We start from the raw sequence: 8,260 nt of genomic DNA on the forward strand, positions 1-8,260 counted from the left end.
ACCTGGATTATCCCACGGGATACCTATTCTTAGTCCGGCTGACTAGTCCTAAAGCATATTCCATTTATCCAAAAATCTGTTAAAAAAACCGCATTTCTAAATAGGTCCCAATATCCAGGTTATTTATTTTATTTTTATTTTATTTATTAGGAACACACACAATACATTAATTTAACACAAACTACGACACTTATAAACAAACACAGGCTGATAAATGTATCTATAAAATGTGTACACAGCATTTGCAAAATATCTAGACAAATAAAAAGAACTTAACTAACTACTTAACTAAACAAATAACTAAGTTACTTAGGAGATGAACCCACCGTAAAATGATAAGAGCTTTTTTTTGAATGCAGTAGCAGGTTCTATACAAATTTCCCTGTATGGCCTGAGAGGGGTGTAAACCTCATAGTTACATAGTACATAGTTATAAATGAATATTATAAACAAATCTAAATAAGTTCTAACAACAGAACACATGTAACACATCACAACCACATTTACTTTTAGAAATCCCAGCCTTTATTTGCCCATTCAATTATCGACAAAACTTTCGCTCGGTCCCACCTCGCGTCGTCTTTAATTAAGATGTAGGCAGAACGCAGCATGTTCGCTAACGAGTAGCTAACATCTGCCGAGGGAACCCTATTTATAAAGCATATATTAAATAGGAGAGTGCGTTTGTATGTAGATTATTCTCTGGCTATCAGATCTGTATGGTGATATGCCTTTGCGTTGTTTTTGCTGAGAAAAATTTGACTCGGACGTATTATAAGTATGAAACACGAAATTGATTTATTTAGTACCGGTAGATTACTACTACCGGAACACCAACCTGTCTGTGTGTACACAGTTAGCTTACATCCCGGGGAAGAATCCCCGGATCCTTCCGGGGAAGGAAGGGGGTAGCCCGGAAAATCAAAGAGTTCCCACGGGATTTTTAGGGTACGTACCTCAAAAGGAAAAACCCGACCACGTGCGAGTCAGGCTCGCGCAACGAGGTTTCCGCTAAAGTCGTATTTTTTCGACATTTTGCACGATGATGCATGAAAATAAATAAAAATCTCTTTTAGAATTTGAAGACCTTTCAATTTTCATATTATGATACCCCACTTGATATAGTTATCTTATTTCGAAAATTGAAAATAATTAATTCAAGACTATAATTTAATTCTTTTTGTGTGATGTAACCACAAATTCACGGATTTCAGATTTTTCCCCGAATGTCTGCTATAAGACCTACCTACCAGCCAAACATGATTCTAGGTCACCGGGAAGTACCCTGTAGGTTTCTTGACAGACCGACAGACAGACAGACAACAAAGTGATCTTATAAGGGTTCCGTTAATGGTCCTATCCTATAAGGGTCCCGAGCACCGAGTAGTAAGCAACGTCTGTGGTCGCGAGGCTGACTCCGCACTTGGCCGGTCTTTTTAAAAACCTAGACGAAGCTGCGGGCATCATCTACTTTTCTATAAAAGATAGCTTAGGTAATAAGCGATGTCGCGGTTATCAACTAGTGTAGGATAGAATTAATATATCGTTAAGGGGCGAGTATGAGATTGCTGGAGATAGGTTAATTAAAGCAATCTGAGTCATCGCGCGCCGGCACTAAATGCCTAGGTACCTATTTTAATTTTTTAATTACTTATAGTTTGCTTCTATAAGCTTGGCTTTACGTAAAATATCTAATCCATACTTAATATTATAAATAGGTACAAAATAATATAATGCAAATCCACCACTTTAAAATGCCAAAAGTCTGCCAATCCGCACTTGGCAGCGTGGTGAACTATGACCTAAACCCGTCTCATTCGGAGGGGAGACCTGTGTTTAGTAGTGGGCTGGTGACGATGGTGATTAATTATAATAAGTAGATATAACTTTTTAACGGCTGGAATACCCAGCCGAGTTTGTTGTGGGCTCTTCTCAGACCTGGGCGCGTTTGGAACCCTCGTAGCTTTAGTTTTAAGTTCGCGTAATAATTATCACCACTATCTTACAAATGCATCAACCGACTGTCAAAAAGTGTATATTTATTAACTATTTTACCTATTTTGAATAAACCATTTGATTTGATTTGAAAACGGATTTTGAGACGAACATGATTGAAGGACAAACCAACAACAAACACTTTCGCATTTATAATATGAATAGTGATTATTTTGTTCAATTACTATGAAGCTACTAATAAATGTTATCTATGTATTCTTCAATTAAGAGCTTGAAGGTATATTTGCTCACATTATGTCATTTTTAGGGTTCCGTACCTCAAAAGGAAAAACGGAACCCTTATAGGATCACTTTGTTGTCTGTCTGTCTGTCTGTCTGTCGGTCTGTCAAGAAACCTACAGGGTACTTCCTGTTGACCTAGAATCATTAAATTTGGCAGGTATGTAGGTCTTATAGCTGATATTCGGGGAAAAATCTGAAATCCGTGAATTTGTGGTTACATTTCACAAAAAAAATTAAATTGTGGTCTAATAAAATAAATAACTATATCAAGTGGGGTATCATAATATGAAAGGTCTTCACCTGTAAATTCTAAAACAGATTTTTATTTATTTTTATGCATCATCGTGCAAAATGTCGAAAAAATGCGACTGTAGTACGGAACACTCGTTTCGCGAGCCTGACTCGCACTTGGCCGGTTTTTACGTACCTATGTATTAATTAACAACACCCACAGCGATTCGATCATCAGTGAATCTTTATGTAAATATTGATTTATCTATTAGAAATCTAATAGTGCCTTTTTGTTGCTTAGGATCTAAGATATTAATTATACTTTTTAGGGTTGCGTACGTGAATTAAAAAACGGTCCTTGTAGGATCAATCCGTCTCCAAAACGCAATATAAAGTAACTAGTCAACTTATATCAATTCAGGTTTTTAAAAATTCCCGTGGGAACTCTTTGGTTTTCCGCCACAAAAAGTAGCTTACGACCTTCCACGGGATGCAAACTAAGTATCTCTTTACCAAACGTCAAAATCGGTTAAACGGATGGGCCGTGAAAAGCTGGCAGATAGATGCACTTTCGCAATTATATTATTTATGGGTGGATAAATGGATATTAATTTAACTAAAATCCATAAATATCTACATAGGAGACATTACGCTCAGTGCTCACCTTGTCCCGGCCAAGGAATTGGGTGTACCCTGTGGGTCAGCGTTGCCAGACGTCCCGATTTTGGCGGGACGTCCCGATTTTTCAAGTCAAAATCAAATGTCCCGCGCGGGACAGGCTCAGTCCCGCCTTTCGGGGATAACTCGACCGTGCGTGCAGCGTGCCGAGGAAACGTGAGCGGGTGGCACAGACAAGCCCGACAAGAAAAAAAATCTGTAAGATGTCTTATTGTCTTTGACATATCTTTAGGAAGGAGTACTATTTTCAATTTCAATTTCAATTTCAATTTTCATTTATTGCATGAAAATGCAAAATGTCGAAAAAATACGACTGTAGTACGGAACCCTCATTGCGCGAGCCTGACTCGCACTTGGCCGGTTTTTTAACATGTCCCGCTTTCGACGAAAGAATCCCACTTTTTTCACTCAAAACGTTCCAAAATCCCGACTTGGCAATTGACGTGTGGGTGTACCTACCTAAACCTGTGCCGGTCTGGTAGTCGGTCTCTGAACTCTATCTCTCTCGTATTCTGAAAGGAGACCCGTGCTAGTGGGTCGGTGATGGGTTGGGATGACGTTTTATGTAACTAAAATAAATAAATAGATATTTACTTGGTATAAGGTATTTTACTTACAAACTCAAACATCATGTTGGAAAATCGTGACGGAATATTAAAACAGGTTGCTTCCATCGATATAAATGACAAGGTATGCCCAAGCGAACAAAAATTTTCACGGTTTTGGAACCAAATAAATCAGCGCCACCTCTTAGATACTAATGAACGACCCGTTTGAAATCCAGACGTCACTGAGATTGCATTGCTGTTAAAGCACCAATGAGTCGGTGCCATTGTAATTGTTCAATGGCCCTGTCTATACGAAGTAATATATAAGTCAATGGTTGCTTCTAAGAGAAACCAGTATTAAAACCCGTGAGTTCATCTGTAATCTTTGTTAAGGACGTGTTAAAGCATTAGCATACGGCAATTAGCGATGCGTTGCCAATAACGAACGCCAGGTGTCGCCTCTTTGTCTCTTCATCTTTGACAACAAAGACAACGGCTTGAAGGCTAACCTATTAGTGATATATTATGTCTATAGTCCTTACAAAATGAGTTCTCACGCGCCATTTTAACTCTATGTGTCAACTGCCATGGGCCCTACCGCGGTTGTTTGACAGCTACAATGTCACGATCGCAATCATCTCTGATTGGTTAATGCTCGCTCACTATTGGCCACAATGCATTGTTGCAACAAGAATCGCACAAATTCAGCCAATCAGAACAATTGAGATTGTAATAATGATTGATGCAGGTTTTAGACAATCGCCCTACGTGTCAAAAGTACAATTCACCTTTGAAATCTAATAATAAAAATATACATATAAAAGGAAAAGGTGACTGACTGACTGACTGGCTGACTGATCTATCAACGCACAGCGCAAACACTGAAAGAAATGTTTTGTATACAGTTACAAAAACTTTGGTTACTGTTTACACAAAAAAAGTGACTTGCAAACTATGTTTTACTAGCTACAAAACTGAATTTTGCTATTTGAGTTGAGGTACTAGTCGCTAAAGTTATTTTGTTGAAGTTAATTGAACGGTTTTACTGTTTTTAAGCAACCAGTTTATGAACGCATAACACTCCATCTTCTTGTTAAGTACTTTTCGATTTTGTATCTTTTAAGCAACCTGCGCCCTACTGGTACCTTTACTGTGCGTTTGTTATTAACAAGTCGATATGTTGTTAATGTGTTAAATGTTATGTATCAATTTAACAAACTGTTTACCTACTGGTAGCCTAATGGTGTGCATTTGGTTACAAAACACTTTGTCAACGGATTACTATTTTTTATTGTTACTGATATGTGAACAGTGTGATTGTTATTAAGATATCTTGGTGTGTTAGTAGTTACCAAACTGTTTAGTAATATGTAACTAAATTAGTTGAGTAATGGTAGGGAACTGTTCAGTTATAAATAAGAAACCTAGTTGAGTAATGGTATTATGGTTAATGAAATCTAGCTTATAGTATTTACATACTTATTTTTTTGCAGTAGATGTAATTTGCAAGCTAAAATGTAAACCTATACCAATATTGTGTCTGTTTGTTCAAAAACCAACAAACCCATCGGTACATTTACATTTCAGTAACAAACTACATCTGTTACAAAAAAATAAGAATAAAGATACTATTACAAGCTAGATTTCATGAACCGTACCATTACTCTACTAGGTTTGTTACTTATTAGTAATAAGTTATAACTAAACAGTTTGGTTAATTAATATTGGCTAAAGTTACTGATTTGAAATAAAATTATACATTACTTTCTACTTATTTATTTTTCGTCTCACATACATAGGTAGGTACGAGTATACTTAATCAAAATTGACAATCTCAATATCAAAATTAAAAATACAAACCTATAAAACTTACAGATGAAACATAAACATAGCTTTTACTATGAGACGATTTTCCAGAATTAAAAAGGGCTGTTTCATACGTTTTCCAATGAGCAGTGGCTTCTTGTATGAAATATCTATTTTTTATCCAGGAGGATGGTTTGACCCGCTTCAGTATAATTTATAACATAGCTTCGAAATAGCATTTTACCTTAATTATTAATCAGTTATTTGAGTTACAGTCATAAAAACAAGTCTACAAAAATTTAATAATATTATGATGTCATTTGTTTACATTCAAAAATAACTCTATCATTAACAAAAATATTTTTAATCATCATAAATGAAATTACACAAGCTTTTTTTAAGTAGGAAGGTATCTTCACTTGTAATTTGACAGCAATTATATAATATTATGCATTATTCATTAAATATGTTTTCATTAAATTGGCATTAAACAAATAAAAATTCAACCTTACTAAAGTACCTACCTACCTGTAAAACTTATTTATACATACACATTCTGTATCTGTTCTGTTTCTGGAGCTCCAAATCATCTGAAGTATCGTTTTGTTGTAGTTGCTTTTTCTATATTTTCATCCACAGGACAGGACACTGAAAAAATTAAACAAAGAATTAATTTATTTAGAGAAGGACGACTACGCCAGAGAGCTAAATCTACACTCGCACATGCTAAGAAGATTGTACTTACATCACTTTGCTGGTCTGACGGAAAAGCATCTGTTAGCATATTTTTAACTGTGGATAGTTGTTTTATCAGTTTCGCTGTGTCCAATCATAGGTACCAGTTCCTTTGTTGTCCTCGGCCAACATTAACAATGTTTCAAAGTCAATGCCATGTTCTAGAATATAATTGTAAACATAATTCAGAAATAATGATTAAATGCTGATACACACTAAGTACCTACATAAAAAAACACGCAACACTGTACATATCAAACCATTTAAAACGGGCGGGACAAATATAATATCACTTGTATTAAAAATGCGAAAGTATGGATATTTGTTAGTTCCACATTCCACTATCACGCCTAGGTACACTAAAATTTCCATGAAATTTGGCACACAGACAGTTTATAAACCGTCCTTTATTATACCCTACTATAATTTATGCACCTACTTTGAAGGTCTAGATCTAGATATTCCAACAATCAGGATCAGGGTGTCGATAAAGAGGCAGCCCACGACGACGGGACTATTTTAAGTTAAATTTTTGTATGGGCAGAAAAAAGCATGATGCAACCACCATACAACTACCTATTACCTACTGTGAATATACTTACTACCAGGGTACATACCTTTAAATTTCGGAATGTAGGTACATCTCGAGGCCCCACGACTTTAAATAATCTTCTATGATAATATCATAGAAGATTGATATTGTCAGGCTCAGCCAGCTTTGTGCCTTCGTCAGACACTGCCGCCTCCGCGAAGTCGCTCATGTTCTTAAATATTCGGCCAGGCGCTGTACGGTACAACTTTTTTACGAAAACCATTAGGCACCTGTTGTAGAAACCGTACCGCACCGTAGAAACAATAGTGTAAACACTAATTACGAGGCACTCCTTTTGCTGACTCCAAATAAACACACTCACTGATCACTGAATAAAATTGAAACAGGACAACGTACAGGCTAAAATATCAAAGAAAGTTTGATTGTTATTTTTGAAATTGTTAGATTATTTGTAATTAAAGTTTGACTATATTAATACAGCATTTAGTACGGTTGTTATCAGTAAAATAAATAGGGTATCACCTATAAAACCTTTGTAGATAATAAATAAAGTAACATGTTATTATCAAATTTATTAAGTTTTTTAATGTCTACAAAAGTTTGGTAATTCACTAAATGTACACGTTTTGTAAAATATGATCAAATATTAAATAAATAATAAGCAAATAGTTATGTTATGTATTAGACATCGGTTTTGTTGCTATAGAAAAACTAATTGGTTTACGTTGTTTCAGTTACTAGTAACCAAACGTTTTGTAACTTATTAACCTACTACATTAACCCAACTGCCTTTGAGAACACACACTAAACTAGTTATGTAATAAATAGTCAAAGTTTATTTATTAACGACTAAAGTTTGTTTAAAATTTAAGTAACAAAACTAGTTTGGTTGATTCTTTTTTTCAGTGAACTACTGGACGGATTGGGCTGAAATTTGCCATGTAGATAGCTATTATGACGTAGGCATCCGCTAAGAAAGGATTTAAGTCGCGAGCATAAGCTAGTAAGGACTAAAATCATAGTTTTTTTTTTTTTTTTTAAAGAATATTAGCCATATTAAATGACTAATATTCCCCTTTCCTCTCCAATTAAGCGTCAGGCTTGTGCTAGGAGTAGGTACGACAATAGTGCAACGGGCGGGGTTTGAACCGTCGACCTTTCGGTTTTCAGTCCACTCCTATACCGGTTGAGCTATTGAGGCTTTACTTTTGACATGACAGTTGACACATAAAGTTAAAATGGCGCGTGAGGACTAGGTATATTTATCTATAGGGACATATAGAGGGATAAAGCATGAAAAAAGTAGTAATAGCCTTAATGGTTATGTATGACATGGCCTCCTATTAAGGAGGTTAGAGCGGAGTCATGTAAGTATTTTCACCGAAAAGTTAAGAGGTGCGTAACCGGGATCGAACCCCCGACCTCCGATTAGGAGGCGGACGTAAAAAGCAATAGGTTATCACAGCTTTAG

At 35.8% G+C, this 8,260-nt stretch overlaps 1 long non-coding RNA gene across 1 annotated transcript; it reads right to left on the bottom strand.

The window, feature by feature from the left end:
* Positions 1 to 4,634: 4,634 nt before the first annotated feature.
* On the bottom strand, positions 4,635 to 7,696 carry LOC138404026 (uncharacterized). The gene is made up of 3 exons (XR_011238125.1): positions 6,854 to 7,696; positions 6,247 to 6,397; positions 4,635 to 6,149 (listed from the first exon to the last, which is right to left on the bottom strand). It is a non-coding gene; the product is annotated as an uncharacterized lncRNA (long non-coding RNA).
* Between the last annotated feature and the right edge of the window lie 564 nt (positions 7,697 to 8,260).

The sequence above is a fragment of the Maniola hyperantus genome, chromosome 24, assembly GCF_902806685.2.
Source record: "Maniola hyperantus chromosome 24, iAphHyp1.2, whole genome shotgun sequence".
Taxonomy (NCBI): domain Eukaryota; kingdom Metazoa; phylum Arthropoda; class Insecta; order Lepidoptera; family Nymphalidae; genus Maniola; species Maniola hyperantus.